The following is a 19,548-nucleotide window of genomic DNA, read 5'->3' on the forward strand; positions in this document are numbered from 1 at the left end:
AAATACACTCTACTAGCAATAGAAATAATGAGCTCTCTCAGAACCAATTCCACTTTCCAGGGCCTAGTATGGGTAATGTATTAGAGATACTAAGTTAGCAGTTTGGTATCTGAAATTTACTTAGGGCCTAATGCATTTATTCCTCTAATGAAAATGTTTTCTAGTAGTATTCAAGATGTATGTGCAGAGCTGTTACTTGTTTACAGTAGCAGCTTATTTGTCTTTATACATAATTACAATTTAAGAATGCCGATCATCTCAAGCAAAGCGGTCGAAAAACAAAAACAGCCGACAAAACCAAAGAAAGCTTTCTTTATTCTAAAATGTCTTTACATTAAAATATGTCAGACTAAGTCTCCACTCTACATACAGATTTAATTTTAACCCTGTGTCTGGCAGTATTTTAAATTTTTTTATCACTTTTGGAGAATTCTACAGAACTATCTTAAGCTAGTTTCAAACCTGGTAAAAGTTGTGAGGTTTTTTTTTTTCTTTTTCCTCCCATCAAATTTTGAGATATAAAATGCATCATGTCTAAATGAGAAACAATCAAATGTCATATTATTTTACATCATTCATAGTTTTCAACTAACCACAAAAATACTATATAATTTTCCAACATCACTGTTTTTATGAAAGGATTTTGCTCTAACTACTCTTTAGAAATGACCAAAATATCTTATCATGAAAAGGTGTGACAGGAGAACTGAAATCACTGATGTCTCAATTTCTGATGCATCAAAACGTTTCTGAAAAAACAACATAAGAGAAAATAATACAAAATAAGTGCAAAATTCATTTGCATTTTATAGGCAATAACAAGGTTTCTGGAATAAGAAAACCCCAGAAAGATAGAGTACTTCCTCTACTTTCTGATAAGCTTTAAAAGAAAAAAACTAAACCAATTATTTCAAAATCAATAGACTTCAAGTAATCCAAGAGAATTTGGAAACATTTCTCTAAAAACTAATTCAGAACACAAGGTGTCAGTTTGGAAATAATGGAAGCATATTTCGTTTTAAAAATCTAAAACTTTTTAAAGACAAAAATTCAAGTTAACATCCCAGTGATTAACTCTGGAACCGCTTAGCCAAAAACAACTTTCGGCACTTAAAACATAAAACTGTCAGTTTCCTTTGCTTGGAGACAAAACATACAAAAAGCAAACATTCACAGTTATATTTTCCTAGACATGAAAGATAGAACTAACTTTCATAAAAGGTGATCACTCTGAGTATTTCTACCTGCTATGATATTCATGTCGTAGCTCCTAAAAATCAGTTACAAATTCCAAACCTCAGAACTATTCTTAATAGATGGCTACTATTCCAGTTTGCGTTACTCCCTAAACTTGATGGAAATACAATCATTTATTGAACTACACTAGCTCAACGCATAAATACGTTAAGCAGCCTGTGACTGATGTTATTGAATTTATAAGCTACCAGAAACAAGTAAACTCCTTACTGTAGACCTCAAAGAGTTGATAACATGATACTTGGCATTCTACTTCTTGGGAATCTAAAACATAATGATGGTGAGAATCTTTTAAGTATTCTTTCTGCCCTAAATCCTGAAAACATGATTTTCAAGCATCATCCATGGTCAAATGGTCAAATTCATGTTTATAAACTTGGAATAGAGAGTTTGGTGGAAGTACTGCATAACTAAAATTGACTTTTTTTTAAAGCCAGAACTATGTCACAGGTGGTGCTTGTAATTGTTTCCAAACTACACAACTTTATTTAATTCCATGCAATGCATTTCCTCATAGAAATGGAATAGCAAACTCCTACTCAATAGCAAACAATGACATAAAATAAAATCAAGTATGTAAGCTTCTTCCTCTTCTTAGACACTGCCCCCAAAATGGAAAAGTTGTAAAGAAAGGTAAGTAAAAATCCTGCAGCTTACACATTTTTCCACTGAGAAGGTAAATCCTTACTCCAGAAACCAAAATATTAGACCCCAAACAGTGTGGAGGGAAGAGGGGTAGGAGGTTGAAAAAAAGAAAAAAGTGATGATCAAGCAGGGCAGAATAAACCAGAGGAAGCATGCTTGGTCTCAGCATAATTTTCTTTAGCATCCTAAAATCAACGACATCACACAGCCTATGATCTCTGCTTACTCTTCTGAAAACCATTCAGAGGATTTTCAAAAAGGAAGAAATCTAGTTGTGCTTCCAAATGCCAAATGAACTTACAGGACCTTCCACTCCTGAAGGAAAACAGCACAGTAGCGCACCAGAAGCTAGAGAATGCTTTTTGTCACGCAAAGCCGGAACTGATGAGTGTGACCCCAATGGGGTTTATCTAAAATTCCCAAGTACAACAGGCGAAGGGGTCAAAGTTTTCTATGTCAGAGATACATAAATAAAGCCATATGCAGCAACCATTCCTTATGTTATCATGGATTATACAGTATCCTAGTCCCCCTTCTGTTCAGATATATATACATGTCTCTTTTAAAGAAGGAACTGAAAATGGGAAAAATTAAAAGGAGGGAAACCTGCTAACAACTAATATCTACCCCCAGTTCTCCAGGTCTAATCATTATTGCTCTCATTTTTAAAATGTTAGTATTGCCAAGGACACACTGAATTGTTCAGAGAGTGAGAACGTGTATGTGCATAATTACGTGTTAACAGTGATATACTGAATTATTCTGGGAGTAAAAAGTACATGATATACATAAATGTACACAAATACATGTAACACTAAATACAAATATGCATAACTCTAAATGTACACAAGTATGTGTAACACTGAATACAAATATGCGTAACACTAAAAAGCTGAATGTTAGACACAGTGAAGATGCAAGATCGTGTACACATATTTACACATAAAATGTGTACACTATTATTTTTACCAATGACCTAAAATCGTCTTACTGACAGCTTTCTTAAAGCTTATTAAAATAAAAAGTAAAATGTGTTATAAATAATTAGGGCATTCCTCCAAAGGCACAAATTTTCTTAAAAACGGGACTTTAAAAGCAGACTAAGCAGTGATGGGATAGAGTAAAATAGTTTATTATAATTGAGGTTTAGATGACAGTGGGTTTCTTACAGTAATTTACCACATCATACATCCAAAGAATGTAATTCAAATGCATTATAAATACAAAGGAGAAACATCTCTTAGTGTTTGTTTATAAGTTACAGAAAATAGTATTTCAAATTCTTCAATCCTTGAATGTGTAACTGCTTACACTAACTACTTGAAGATAAATTATTTTCTAAAACTTCCCTAAGTTTGCAGAACTGAGGAGCAAATTTTGCAATAATCTTCTAAAAAGGTATACTTCCAATATTAATTTAAAGACAGCTTAACATCATTCGTATTTTTTAATTTATAATTTAAATATAATAACTCATACAAAAATTCAGCATCCGAATACAGGCAAAACATATCATTTTAAAGCTCTCAAAGGTATATCAAAAAATAATTGAGAAAAAATTATTAATCATACAACAAAGAGATGAATATGTATTGAAAAATGTAGTAATGGGGCCTTGATGAAAATTAATATATATATGACCTGTCTTAACTTGGCATCAAAAAGCAAAGCAAAAACAAATGCAAAACTTTCTTTTAGGAACTTTTATATGTTCAGGAGCTACTTAATAGGATTGAGAGAAAATGGGCTGATGTATTTATTTCCACATCTTGCAAAGCTAAAGATGATATGCAGATAATGACATCACAAAGTAGGCACAAGCAGAATTTGGTTTTTAATTTGTTTTGTCTATCATGGTCTCATTTCAGAACCAAAATTACAATTAAATTAACCCTCAAATAGGTGTTGGGATGCATTAAGTAATTAAAATGGGCATTACAAAGACTAAAGTCATTTCAAAAAATATGTAATATGTTAAAATTCCATGTAGTGCCTGTAATGTAAAAACATTCTATGCAAGTGAGACTATAGCTATCCTGCACGTACATGTACGCACTTAGTTAATATGAAGCCACAAATTCATATGTTGCACTTGTGCATAGCTCAGAGAGAAAAAGCTAAAACTAGATTAGTAATGCTTGATCCCTTTGTACATGAAGTGTATCATGTAATAGAGAAATTAGATTCCACAAACTAACTTCTGCCATATATTTTTCCACTATTTATAAACGTATCTGATCTTCCGTATGATACATAGAGAAACTGAAATAGCAATTCACCTTGTATTGTAGAATCTAATCAGGAAGCACATGTTATATTATTAATGTTTATCGATTTGTAAGCTTTATACATTCTGTCCAAATTCTACAAGTAAAAACAGCTCTGAAATCCTTTTGATCTTTCTTTTTCTATAGCTAAGGTATTTTTAGTGTTTAAATAGCAGTTGATGTCTTATCTATTGTCTTATACAGTACTGGATTCATTCCTGGTTACTATAATACTCAATTTAATAACTAATAATATTAATGCTTTTTTTAAGCTTGGGACATATACAGTAGATAATATAAATATGTTTACTATTTTTTATGATACTATACTACTCACTATCATGAATACAAAGTAGTTAACAGATAAGGCTATTATTAATGCAAACAAGAGAACCATGCTCCCCTCAAAAAGAGAAAAAAAGAAATGGAACATAAACTGTAAATACTCATATATTTCCTTCTAACACTATCTAGTATAGAAGACAAATAGCTAACAATAAATCATCTGCTTATTCATGTTAAATAAATTTAATATGTACATTAACTTCTGACTTACTTAAAAGTATATGGAATATTTTCCAGAGCCTATTTTGACTGTGTCAATTACCTTAGATACCAAAGTTATTGTATTGTGTTGCTTGATGAAATAGGACATAGAGCAACCCTCAAAACCAGTATTACAAGCCTGGCAAATAGCATCACATTTGGGTGACGCACAGAATCCATCACCCTAGGGAAAAACGCATTGGGTCATAGTACAGAGTCTTTACATGTTCCATATTATTTCCACATAACGTTTTGAGATGATAGAATTGTAAACTATAAAGTGGTAGCCCATAAAATGATATACTCACAAACAGTCCGGTCCCTTAACTGCTCCTCTCAACAGAAATGAGACTTAAAAATGATCTCAGAAGCGTTTCTTAAAATGCGCTGAAAGGTGGCATTTTGATTTACAATTTTTTTCATTTAAAAAAATTCCTTAGTAAATTCAGAGCAGATATAAGTATTATGATAACAATTGATTCATTATGTTTTAACTCCATACTCATTTCAAACTTTTAGACTTCACAATGTAGGTCACGTTAACTCCTTAAAAGATTCACGTTTCAAGTACAGAGTTAATAGTTAGCATTCTAAATTCCACCATCAAAATGCGTCTGAGTATTATCTGTCTACGTACATTTCATATATAAAACACCTATAATAGCATGCACATATAATGGCAATAATTCAAACATAGCAAAGCTATCGTGAGTACTTCAAACATTTGCAGGCAATTACACTGCCAGAACTCCTCTCATATTATAGGTATTCTATGACTAGCTACTAAAAAATTACACAAATCAAAATGTGTTACCTTTGTTCAAATAATACTGCTGTTCATTATACGACAGAAAATGTCATCCTTAACCTCTCGGGAACCAAGATAGTGGTGGATTCTTGGAGCAGAAGTAGTGCAGAATGGTTTGAGGCAAAACCGAAACATATTGTTTAAGTAAACCTTAAGGGGAGGGGAGCATATGCGCAATTGATGGATTTTTTTTTTTTTTTTTTGGTATCATCTTCCACAAAGCCTCCCACCAACCCCTCCCCACCACTTACCAGTAAACAATCTGCTGATATTAAGGGAATACAACTCCAAACACCTCCCTTTGCCTTCTTTCCTTCTTGCTAAACTTGATTGCTTTTCCCTCAGTTTTGTAGTAACAAACAATATTCATTAAATAAAAATTTATTAACAGATGCAGCCATAACATGAAATATATGTTTGAAAACTTTGTAATAAATAAAATGAATCTAGATTTACTCCAAGAAACTTTCACTATGCTGCTGTGAACAACATATACATTAAGTTCCTTAAGTTTTTCCAAACAAATCTTTAAAGGAGCCATGAGCAAAAGAGGAATGCCTATGATTTGAACTAGAGTCTGTAACTCTCGCAAGAAAAACTGAGAAGCATAACAAGTAAATCAAAACTGTCAAATTTCTAAGCAGAGAACACTTCAATACCCCAAATATGTGGAATGCTTTTTATAGTCACAAATGCCTTAAAGACTAAACTCTTCCTTGTGTGACAATTTTCACTATATATATTATTCCTTAAATGTGCTCTAAGGAAGGAAGGAAAAAAAAAAATCTATCAGGAACAATTTGGGTTGAAAGCAAAGTCCACGACAAGTAATCATAAGATTTAAACCTCAGGAACAATTCACCAAAGAAAAGTTGAGACAGTACTTAGTTCTGACCCACCAAATGGGGCAGAGGGCCTCATTTCTGGGTGGAGTGTCTTTCCCCAAGGAAAGGAACACTAGCACAAATCTTTTTGCCCCCTAAAAATATTTTCCTACTTGCCAGCTTCTGAAGTTGCCCTGATGTCAATCAACATCACCAAGATGTCTCCTAGCTGGTGAAAGTTGTTTGCCTGTGCAAAGTCAGAAAGAAAGAAATGACTATATTTTTTTAAAAAAAGGAAATTATAAATACTGTTTGATAAATAGGGTTAAAAAAATCATCTAAAATTGTAAGAAAAAAAGAGCGGCCCGTAGAAACGCACTGACCCTTAAAATTAATGTTTTCAATCTAAAAATGCATTTTTGTAAAGTTTCATCTATTTTCCTTCCTCTGCACATAAAAATGATTAATGTCACATTTAAACTTCCACATTTTAGGCTCTTGCTAACAGGTGTCACATTCTTTTTATAAACATATTCTTTGACCTGTGGCCATTGATAACCTTAATTAATTAATCTCCATTGAAACAAAAACAAATGGATTTTTTTTTTCCAAATAAGAAAGAAATAATGCAACGCAAATACCCACTCTCCCCAAAACCCAAAAACTGTTTAAGTTACGGTAACCTGAAATGCACCAGCCATCACAAAGAGCAATTGGAGAAATCCAGCAGTGCTCAGCAGGAAAGATTTTTAATAACAGATTGAAAAACAAGAATAAAAATAACTGCATCAACAGAGCCTTTCTTCCTCAGGCCACAAGCCCGTTCTTACTTGAACTTTTTTTTTTTTTTTTAAATGGCATTTTGGCCACTAAAACCAATCCAGAACATTATTAAAAGTTAAAAGCTACCAATTACTTCTGTCTGTTCTTTTAAAGCAAAGTTTGGCATTACGTCAGTTGGTTTAAAGAAAACAAGAAAGAGAGAGAGAAAGAGTAGGAGAGAAAGTTTCCTGCTTGTATAAACTAAACCACCAGGGAAGGTGTCTAGCCACTTGTAAAGCATTTACTGCAGGTTTTTAAAAGCTAGAAACATTTTAAAAATTAAAAGTTTTCTGTTATCATTTTCAGCGAAACACGCTTAAGAACGACAAGTGTATCCTTAATGTCTTCTTCGGGGTGTCTTAATGTTATATTTGTATTTCAGTTATAGCTCGGAATCAGAAAATGATTTCAAATGATGCTCCAAATTTGAAGTACATAGATAATTTCACCTTTATTTTTGCTATTTTTTGGATTTGTGCTCTTGGAAAAGGAAACAAACAAACAAACAAAAAAAAGGTGGGATAGCAAAAAGTAAACCGCTACAATAATAGCTGCTATATGCTGCAGGGACCAGTCGAGTTTCCTCACCTAACTAATGCTTAACAATTAAATGGTTTTCACCTGTAGATCCTACTGCAACTTCAGAGATTCCTGAAGCTCAAAGATCTCTTTCTAACCAAAGTCAAGTTCTACATTATTATGTCCATCAGAAAACCAAACTAAAGGCCAAATTCAGTTCTCAGGAACAAGAGAAACACTGAGCGCTGTGACAGCTCAAACAGTGATCATAATAATAAAATTGAAGATATTATTTATAAAGGTCATATATAATTAATAGAATATTTTATACAAACAAATGACTTTGGCCCTACTTACATCGGAGGATAAATTTTGAAAAGTGGTTATATCCTCTGCAGCACTGTTTACTATTGAACAATGGTATAAAACAAGATTTGGTATTTTACCATATTTACTTTAATCCACTGGTTACAGCTTTCCAGAGACAAATTATTTTTAAAATTACACTAAAACAAACCTCTACGTAATTTTTTAATGTAAATAACTGCAAAGTATGTTAGTCTTTTCCACACACGACAAGTACTCTTAAACAATTAGATTAAATGTCTACTTGGCAAAGGCTAGAAGAGCATCTTTATAGTATATCTAAGGGGGACTCAAAAATTCCATAAACATAACTATGATAGTAACAAAGAATTTACTCACTTCTGTATAATAACAAAAGATAAATGTCACTTTCACAGAGAAGCCATCACAGTAAAACCAAGTCTACGTATGCTATCATTAATTTCCCAAAACTTCAACAAATGGTAAATAAGGATGATAAATGAGTACACAAGACTCAGAATTAGTTATCAATGGTATTAGCAGTTATCATCAGCAAAAGAGGGAGAAAAAGAAACCTATTACCTGAAAGCTTGACCTAGCAAGGATGAACAACAAAATACGAGCCCATAAAACTTGCCTGTTTTTATCAAATTGATTGTAACTTGTGAGCTGCAATATTTGGGACAGAACTGTCTGAGTTTATAGTTTTCTCTGCCTGCTAAAAACAGATGCAGACTACCACACTAGCTGTCCTGCGGAAACTAAATTAAGGAAAGGCAAATACCAAGTGGAAAGTTGTCAGCCTGTTGAATGAATGGCTTCATTTTACACACCAGAGAAATCTTAATAAGAATATGTTTTAATGTAAGCCAGTCATTTTATTTTAAGTTCATCACTTATTACAAAAATAATCATTCCTTTAAATCAATTGTAGACACCTGCCCCTAACTTTCTTAAAGTCTATTTTGTTTTACACACAATAGCACAGTGTTGTTACATTATCGTTGCTATCAAAAGAAGAACCGAAGTTAAAATATAATTATTTTAAAATCTTTGTGTTATGAAAAAAGGTTTAAAGGTCAGTTATCAGTATTTATTCCAATTTCAGATTTGAAATAAAGTTCCAGTTCAAAAACAATTTGCTGCAAGTCCTCTGAAAACTTTGAGTAATGTTTATTTACAACAAAGAAGGTAAGACAAGAGTTTATAAAAAACATACACTCTTTGGTTGCTTTCTTCATAAAAATGTACAGATCATTAATCACATATTGTAGGTTGTATATCTGTACACACATACACATATACATCTAATAATAGTAGTGATAATAGTACCATCACTGAAATACTTAATCGTAAAAGCTGCTTTTCTACAGATGCATGCATTTCCCTGTTTTAAAGGTTTTCCTTATGAATAAAGATTTCCGTATAAGAAGAGACCTATATGATGTAAATCAGAATAAACTCAGGAGTGGTAGGTGACTTAAACAATACTGAAAATATGGTAGTAGTATGTGTAACTCATTTAGGATTAGGACACTGATTCGGATCCCAAACTGGTTTTCAAACACGTACGCAGAAAATTTTATAAAATCATTTAAAATATTAGTCATCGAAATGCTAAGTTCTAAATTCAGTTGAGACTTCACAGCTATTATGACACTTTTCTCCTTACCTTTAATGTTATCTTTAATAGACAAAGGACAAAACCTAAATAGTAGCACAGACCCTCACAGCATCTAGAATTCAAAGGAGTGACAAGCATTGTGTTAATAACTTGCTACTTTCCACCACTTATTTGAAAAGTGTTAGACTAGCTATTATGTATGTAAAAGCAGTATACACATATATATCCTAACATATAACATACATATCAGGAAGCCATAAACATCAGCTTGCCGTTGGTAAATAACACTTTGCCAACAGAGCACTGATGAAGCTTCAGAAGGCCTCACATTTAGAGAAATCAAGTTATAATGTTGGCATTAAGACTCTATTTCCCCCTCAGGAGTTTTATTTTCACATTATTAACATCCAGAAATAATCGTCAAACTTTAGGATGTTACTAGCTAGCACTGTATATTAAATTGAATCTAGAGATGTTTTTATCCAAAGGTGTAGCTTTAAAAGGAAGTTATGAAATCCAAGGAGAGAGAAACTCTAAGAATATGTTTGACTTGTTAAGATTAAGCACATCATTAATAAACTTTCACTTAAAGGTAAAAAAAAAAAAAAAAATCCTCAAAATGTTGGTATCATTTCCAGACTGTCCTGTCAGCATCATAACTTACAGGAAACGCTTCATCTTCCCATACAAACCCTGTATTTATTCACAACCCTGGCATACTTGGGGAAAGAAAAAAAAAAAAAAGCCCACACGATTTTAGATCCTGTTTGCTTTTATACGTTAACTGGTGGAATATCTGAGAGAGCCTTCTAAGCAAATGAGCGGCATGTAAAACTTCACAACAGTGAGTTCAGAAACTTTCATTCTCATTTTGTCCACGTCAAGAACTGGCTGCCCGCATGACTCTCCTTTGCTGTCCCTTGCATTTTTAACTCTGGCAGCCTTTCCTAAATGATCAACTTTTTCTAAAACCAGCAGGAAAGTAACATGATGCCAGCAAGATCCATAGGTTTTAGCTTCAGAGCTGGAGGACTTTGAAGAATTGTTGGAAGGTTCCTATTTTATTTTTGCTTTGAACAATCAAGTTTTAGCCAACAACCAGGCCCGGAGTTATCATTTCTTTGTAATTTTGTCTCAGGCCCTATCTGTATTTTTCTTTTGTACTTATTATCTCTCCCAGACCCTTTCCTGTTCACCTGGTGTGTTTACAAAAGTTCAGTGAATCCACAAAAGTTCAATGAATAGGCCTAACTTGTCTCAGATTTAACTTCTCCGCTGAGCTTCTCACTTACCTCGCTTAAACTCTAGCCGTGATTTTCCAAAATGGGATAAGAATGAATATTCTACCATCATTTAGATTCACCATTAAGATCCATGGCTTACTCAAAAAACTTTCAAAGCATCAAATATGAGGCCTAAAAAGATAGAGGGAAGTAAAGCCCGTCCTAAAATTTAATAAGTCCAAGATTCCCTCTGAAACCCACCAGTCCTTCTGACCCTCTAACTTAAATTGCTTTAGAGTCCTGGGGCCATAAAACAGTTACTGACTTCCCTAGGGAAGGGGGAAACACCACCATCTCAGACAGGTACTAACAAAAAAGCTTTCCCAGCCACAAAAACAGCTTTGCACTTCAAACAGCTCCCACCGCCGCCTCACCCTCAAATTATTCATGGGGTCCTATAATCCTGGAGTTATTTGGAGGGACAGCGATGTTTGCCTTGGCCTTTCAAAGATGCGTTTCTCTAGATCCCAAACAGGAACTAGACAGAAAGCAAAGCGTCTGTCCGCCTGGATGTCCCACCGCTGTCAGGCATTTAATCACCGACCAGTGTCCCCTGACCCGCGCGACACATGGCGCATCAACCGCATCGCAGAGGAAGTCTGTCCCTTCCTCAGTCCCTAAGGAAGCGCCCGGGCTGCAAGGCCCTGCCACATGGTACAGACAGGGCACAGACCCCTCGGCCAAGCTGTCCTGAGCCGCTCTGAGGCGGGTGCACCAAGGGATGCGACACCCGCCTTCTCCAGAGCCCATCTGGGCCTTTAAGGGAAAAAAGTTTGAAGCCTGCATTTGCAAACTCTTCAAAGCCAAAGGCAGTCCTGTGCTGTTTTCCCACTTTGGGGACCACACGGAGGTCCCTCTCTGAGACCCTCCCGACCCTCCCTAGTTCGCCCAACTTACTACTCTGCATGCTGGTGCCTAGTCTGCGCCCCGCTTGTCACGAGCCCCCAGAAAACTTGCAGTGGCGGCGGCGGCGGCGGCCCCTCGGGTCCAACCACCTCCAGCTCCTCCGCTGCGCCCGGTAGGAGAGAATTAAAATCAGCCAGAAAGAGACAGCGAGGGGGAGTGGGGCTGCGAGGGGGAGGGGGCACTGGCCTGAAACTTCTTTTTTTGGCAAATGGGGATTTGTTTTTCCTCCTCCCCGGCGGCTGAACTTGACCCTGCTGACTCCAGGGGCTACTGCAGTTTGAAGTCGCTGGTTTCCAAGGCTCAGATGCCTTAGACCCACCAAAAGGAGGAGAGGAAGGGGTGAAAAGGGAGCAGAAGAGAAGAAAGAAAGAAAGAAATCACACGCTCAAAAAGGAAGAAAGAAAATGCATGTGAAACCCGAGAAGCCTGAGCTTGGCTTTCCGCACACTCTCCCTCTGCCTTTTTTTTTCTTTTTTTTTTTTTTTTTTTTTTTCAAAGAAAGTCACTTTTAATTCCCAGGGCTCCCCGCTCGCGATCGCCCACATTTTGCGCACACACGAGCGGGCGCTGCACTCGCGTCGCGGCGCCCCGGGCCCGGTCGAGGGGAGCCCGCGCCCCCCGCGCCCCCCGGCCCCGCGGCCCGCCGGGGCCTCCCCTCCTTACCTGTTGATTAATCGTCAAGAACACCCTCGGCAGCCCGAAAGATGGTGGCGCGGCGGCCAAAGCCATGAACCGTCTTCTGTTGTTTGCAGAGTTGATCTTGGATTATTGCGGGGGGGAGAGAAAAAGGTCTTTCCTGCCTCCCCCCCCGTTTCACTCCCCCACCCTTATTTTAAAAAAAAAAGAGAGAGAGAGGGAGAGAGAGAGAGAGAGAAAGAGAGAGAGAAAGAGAAAGGAAATAGAGCAAGGATGTGCCCGGTGCCGGGTGGGAGAGGGGAGGGGGTGTTGTTTTTTGTTTAAAAAAAAAAAAGAAAGAAAGAAAGAAATAGGAAGGCGAGAGAGCAATCGAGAAGACGCGAGGTCTGAAGAAACCAGCAGCACCAAAAAAGAGGACGCTAGAGATTGCAGTGAGATCGGGTCTTTATCAGAAATGTTATCGCTTGTCAGGACCTCAGTCTCCGCGCATTACGTCAGTTTCAAGACACCAACACTATTAATATCAAAGGAGCCTTCGCGGAGGAAAGCGCCACCCCAGACCGAGCTCCCTTAAAGAGACAGCGCGCGTCCCCGCGCCGCCGCCGCCGCCCCGCCCGGCTCCGAGCACCCGCCGCCGCCGCCGCCCGCCGGGACCGGCCCCGGCCGCGGCGAGCCGGCTGCGCGAGAACTTCGCCCGAGTCGGAGCGCCGCAAATGAGAGCCGCGCGGTGCAGGGACCCGGCTACCTTCCCGCCCCGCCTCTCCCCCCTCCTCCCTCCCCCACCTCCCGTCTGTGAACGTGCGGGCTGGAAAAGGAGGAAAAATCCAAACGCGTTAGGAATAATGTGATAAAGACGAGGACTTACCTTGGGGGAGTGGGGGGCAGGTGGGGGGCAGTGCGTGGCCGCCAAACCGACGTTCCCCAGACACTCAGAGATGCTAAGAGAAACAATCTAAAGAACTCTCAAAGTCCTTTTACCTTTTCTGTTGTTACTTTCCCTTCTGTCTCTCAATTAAACGACGCAGGATGTGTGTGTGCGTGTGCGCCCCCTCCCCCGCCCTTTATCTGTGGCAAGAAGTCTTAGGGCACCTAGTTGGTGATCAGGATTCCCCATGCTTTTCATGGCAAGAAGGCTTGAGGAGAACAACTTGAACTCTATCCTGAGTTGGAGAAGTGCGGACTGAGGTTGCTATGGTTTTCTGAGCTAAAGAGAAGCCAGAAACTCAATGGGTGCTTCAAGGGGGTACCACAAAATAGACAAAATGGGAACATTATTCAAATGCTGCAAAATTAATACATGCAGTTTGGGGTTTTAGTAGCAGATAAGGAACTCAGAATTAAGCGTGACATTCTTTTTTACCTACTTTACATTTCCATATACTCTCATTTTTAAGAGAAATTGTGTCAACATAAAGTTCAATGGATTGAGCTTTTTTTCTTTTTCTTTTTCTTTTTTTTTTTTTTTTTTTGGCTTCTAAAGATCAACAATGCATAAAACATTACCATGACAGGATTCAAAGTATAGTAGGTGTTAAAAACAAAGTAAACATTTATTGGGCGTTTGGACTTCATTTTCTTCAGTTGGGTGACTTTAAGTGGCATGTTTCTCCTCTGGTGAAAGTCAGTTTAAAGTAATTTTGTGCTAAAAGGAGAAACATCTTTCCTTTTCCAAACTACAAAATGATTAAAATTAGAATCTTAGAGAGGTACAATCACGAATCTGAGAGCCGAAGATGAAGTAATTTCCTCCAAAATATTTTTCACTAAATGATTCTTGCATCTTTTTAAAGAAAAGACGGGTATATTTTCCAAACATACTATTATCAGAAGTGAAAAAGCCAATCATACTAAAAAATTAAAACTGAAGTAGGTGCTTTTAGAACCTTACTACTTTTTCTCTATGGTCTTTATTTAATATACTTAGTCAAGCAGATATGTGATTTTTTTTGTAGCACATTTATTCCAGAAGTGTTTTGGTACCGTTTCCCATACACTCTTTATGAGTAGAAAAGCAATAATTCTTTTGCAATAGAGAAACTAGTCAGGTGAAAAAGTAGTCAAAATAGAGTTTCACAATGAGGCAAACTATATATTCCCTAAAGGAGAGAGAAGACAATGAACCTCATATGCCTAGAGTTATTCATATGTTATCATCCATTTAAATTAATTTGGGAACAGAGTTAGATTTATATATAGTACTGCATGCCGGGAAAATTAATATCAAAATCTTCAGTAAATCTCATAGTCAGCTACTAATGACCACCTGCATATTTCCACACTGGAGTCATTTAATACTGTCCACCACCAATTTCCACTGTAAAAAGTATTCATATATTAAATATAGACCTTTTATTTTCTTTTTTTAAGCCATAAATTAACTTGCCGACTTTTATGGAAATATGCACGGCACAGTGAGAAGCATTTTTATTAAAGGAAAAAAATAAGGATCTGAGTGAAACATTCTTTAGCCATGACTAACTAAAAATATTAAATCCATTTTGAAATATGTATTCGAATAGTGAGACTGTATTTAAAGGGTTAATGCAACCTAAAACTGCTGAAGCTGGTATCTAACTGATAAAATCTGAGGCTATAGCATCTTAGCAAAGTTAAATAGTACAATTTATCACAAGGATTAGGCCCCTAATCTCCCTCTGCTCCCCAAGATTTAAATGACACTTTAAAAGGGGAAGTGATCTTCCTCTCCATCACCCACAAATCTAAGGCAATCATCAAGACTGTAAATTTATTCACATGAAACAATCATTGATTAAATTGGTTCAAAAAAATGAAATTACATGCTTTTGCAAGCACAAAGCCCTTGAGATGGCTGGTGTTTTTCCACCTGTAATAATACAAAATTTGACCATTAAGTGTACCCAAAATTACATATTATATGAAAAGTTAAAGCCAAAGGTCTGAGGGTGAATTATGTCTTTTAATTGAAAGGATAAAGTTACACTTCAGGTACTGAAGCCAACAAATTCATGGTCACTTAAAAATTTAATGAATGAAGTTTCACGGATTCAATCTTGCTGAAGTTTGCCTGAGAAATGAAGACTCTTCATGTTACTTTTTGTATTTCAAGTTACAGTAGAGCAGATCAAACTGCTGTCTGTATCAATTCATTTACATTAACCACAAAGGATCTGTAGAGAACTTAATAAAAGCACAAATTTTTTTGTAAACTTTTTCAAGCAAATTACTTATTTATGAAATAATTTATGAAGAAAATTTTTACCTCATGCTTTAGATATATTACATGTGCTCTTGATTGACACAATATGTTAAACTCAAAGGCCCTCATAGCATTTTTTAATTCTAGTAGGAATATTTCAAAACAACCAACTAATACATGAGGTCATAATTGTTTGACAGTTGTTTTTAATATATAAAATAAGTTACGTATATTGTTTTCCTTGAAATGTTTGTTGATTTGTTTTTCTAGTCCTGACATTTGCATGGCACAAACTGAATTAGGGGAAATATTAAAGATTTATTTACATTTAATACCTTCTGCTGTCAAACATATGCAAAACTCTTAAAACCATTCTCTTATTTGCAACGCATTTCAGAACAATGGAGACTGGATGTTAAAAAGACAACCTGTGCTTTTATAGGACATACCAGAAAATAAAGAAGATACTAAGAGAAAGAAAAAAGCAAACAAAAGAAGCACATTTTAATTAAAATAATTTCTTTATACTCTTTCCTAATTCTTTGAATTATGGAATCTTCTCTCACGACTATAGCACTGATGAAACAGTTCCTCAAGCTGTGTTATTAATACACATTATTTATCAAAATGACATAATATAATATACTTTTTCTGTTTTATTATTTAAACATTCTTTTCCCCCCTTTTCTTGTAGTTTATTCAGCAGAGATACAAAGAGGGATTAGCAGTTAAGCACAAGCATACTTGTTTTACATTTTCAACCTTTTAGCACACTACTTACTTACAGTTCCAGTGCCTGTAATCACAATGATTTTACCTGATGGAACACGTATTTCAGAAATGTAATCCAACTGTTTACCCTAACACGTCATAAATTGCAATTCCTTTTAGAAACCTCAAAGATTGACAACCCTTGGTCCTAAATGCCGACTGCTTTAACACATACTATCAAGAAAACATTTATGTATTATTTGCTTTCAAGTTAGTCCTACCCCATGTGAAATGGAAGACCCTTTACCTTCCAGCATATCAAAAGCAATTATTGAAATACTCTACCTTCCTTCATGGTAAGACCTGAAGGAACAGAGGCGTTATCAGAGATGAACTACCTTAAGTTTATTTCTTCCCACAATCACTCGGCAATCAACATTTAAAAACATACTCTTCCACAGAAATTATGATAGTTTTCCAAAATACCTATTGCTGAGCACCTCTGGGTGAATTTATTAAAGAGAAATTCAGCTTTAAATAGCCTGTATCTGGTATTCAAATTCACACTTACACTTGCCAATCTTCCCCCTGCAATATCAGGCAATTGCCTAGTTAAACAGATGGGCCTCGCAGCCCACCCTAAAAGCCAACAAACATGGGCTTTATTTAATTAAAAAGGGAAACAAATTTCTGAAGTGTAGACACACACACACACACAGAGACATACACACACAATCTCTGACCGGGGTCAATCCCAGAATAAAAATATTGATTCTTGCTTTCTTGTTAGGTTTTATGAATGTCCAACCATATACTATCCACTGGATTGAAAGAACTAAATGAGACCATTCAGTGCTGCATACTCAAACCAAATCTCTATGGGAAAGAGCTGAACTCATTTCCTTTCTCTCAAGTAAGAGAGAACATTTACATCTGAATTAACCCAGATTCAACTCTTCTCCATCTGACATAGAAGAGTAGGTGTTTTCCAATTTTCTTCCTATTTCTACCCCCTGCTCCGTTATCCTCTGCTGCTTTGCACTCTTATCCCACCCACTACTCCATACTTACGCAGTAAACTCTCAGTTGTACATAACCAAACTCAACACCTGATTTTGTCTAAATTTCAGACTAACATATTCCACTAGAAACTCAAATTTAATATGTCCAATATCATCATTAAGAAAGAGGAGACTATAAAGACAGACAACATCGAAGGAGGAAGGAAATCGACAAACCTTATCTGTGTTCAAGGCGTGAGTCATCCAGACCAGAAACCTTAGGATTTTGACATCTTTGGCAATACCTTCTCCCATAGGTCACACATCCAATCATTTACTAGTCCTCTAGTGCTTCTTTTAAAAAGGCGTTTGTACCTCTTACCACCTTTCTTTTCATCCACACGGATCCTTCTCAAATCCAAAAGTTAAAATCTTTCTCAAGACATGCAGTTGAATGTGTTATCCCTACTCTAACCCCTCATGACCTTATGACAAAAATCCCGTAACTCTCAACTGCCAGAAGAACGACCCCAAAAAACTTCAAGTTCTTTCATAACCTAGTCCAAAATTGCTTTCTGACCTCATTCTTCACTCAACTCTTCCACACAGACCATTCTCGACCATTGATTGACTCACCGTTCCCCAGATACGGCTAACATTTCAGAATGTCTTGGCTTATGTTTACACAGCCACCTCACTTTGAAGGCTTTCAAGAGACTTTTATGCTAAATCTCCATGTACGTATTCTCTCTCCTATAAGGTCAAACTGAGACTCTGCCTTTTTCATAACCTTCATCAAATTCCAAATCATAATCAGCAGTGCAAGAACTAAGATTCTATAGAATTTGCTTCCATTTCTAAGTAGCATTTCATCCCAGTGACTTCTATGATATTGTTCCTTGACTTATCTCCCTCCCCTGCTAAACTGAAAGATTCCTGAGGGCAGAAAACCATGAAATCACAGTTACTCAGTAACATCTGTTGAATTGATTTTGGGGATTGGATCAACCTCTTTAAATTCTACCTAGAAACAAACCTTTGAGGCCAGTTCTATATGGCTCATTCCTTCTTTCATTTCCTTCCCTCCTTTCCCTTCCCTCCTTCCTTCCTTCCTTCCTTCCTTCCTTCCTTCCTTCCTTCCTTCCTTCCCTCCCTCCCTCCCTTCTTTCGTTCCTTCCTTCCTTCTTTCCTTCCTTCCCTCCCTCCCTTCTTTCCTTCCTTCCTTTTCTCCTTCCTTCCTTCCCTCCTTGCTCCCTTTCTTCCTTCCCTGCCTCCCTCCCTTCCTTCCTCCTTTTCCTTTCTTTTTCTTTCTCTTTCTTCTTTTCTCTCTGTGTCTCTCTCTGTGTCTCTTTCTGTCTCTCTCTCTCTTCTCTCCTTCCCTCCTTTCCTCTCCCTCCTTCTCCCTCTTTCTTTCTTTCATACATATGGGCTGGTGCATCATGTACTAATTGAAGCTTCTGGGTGGTCTTCATCTCAGCTACATATTTTTGGCAATGTATCAGAGGAGACATTTGTCCTCTTCTGAAATATTGTCCTCATTATCATTAAGTTTTGGTTTATAATTCCATGTTACTCTAAAAATAGTGACTTAAAAGATCCTTAAATCCAAAGGCATTAAAATATGGGAGTATTGAAAATGAGGCTGAAAGCAGAGAAATTTTAGATGGGAAGGGATTATTTGTAGTTTTAGAAGCCAGGAGTGCGAATTAGGAAAGTTATAACAGTGAGGTAGGAATAAGCAACCTCTTTAGACATTAATAGTGTTTTTTTTCTCTCTCTCTGTTGTTTAACATTAAAATATTGAATCGTTTTAGCATAGTTCCATCTGTTCAAGTTTTACAGATGTGAAACTCTCAAAAGCTTATGTGATATTTAATTAATTTTATACACCCAAATGTCTAGGTTCCAGCAGAGATTCCGTTTCATAATGTTCTATGAATCCAGCGGAAGTGTGTGTGTGTGAGCACATGTTCCTGTGTGTATACATGGGCATGTGTCTGGGACTGCTTGAGCATCTGGCAAATGAAAACCCCTGTTTTCTTGGTGGTCACACAGTTAACTTACCCTCAGTACACCCAGACAAGGTGAATGGACTGCTCCATCAAGAGCCACATAGGCATTGCTAAATGATCACATGATAAGTATTAGTTATTATTTTCACTCTAAACTTCATTCATCAGTAACTCTACATTAA

The 19,548-nt window shown here is 36.6% G+C and overlaps 1 protein-coding gene across 4 annotated transcripts in view; it reads right to left on the bottom strand.

Annotated features, from left to right (window-relative positions):
- The window catches only part of TRPS1 (transcriptional repressor GATA binding 1), a 259,896-nt gene extending 246,891 nt beyond the window's left edge, over window positions 1–13,005 (bottom strand). For 2 of the 4 annotated variants that reach the window (XM_023224892.3, XM_023224884.3), the window contains exon 1: window positions 12,492–12,957. The gene's annotated coding sequence lies outside the window, so the exon portion shown is untranslated. Of the gene's footprint in view, window positions 1–12,491 lie in introns of all 4 variants that reach the window. The other 2 variants (XM_023224876.2, XM_023224897.2) reach the window with 2 other exon arrangements.
- Window positions 13,006–19,548: the final 6,543 nt, after the last annotated feature.

This window comes from Piliocolobus tephrosceles, chromosome 7, assembly GCF_002776525.5.
Source record: "Piliocolobus tephrosceles isolate RC106 chromosome 7, ASM277652v3, whole genome shotgun sequence".
NCBI lineage: Eukaryota > Metazoa > Chordata > Mammalia > Primates > Cercopithecidae > Piliocolobus > Piliocolobus tephrosceles.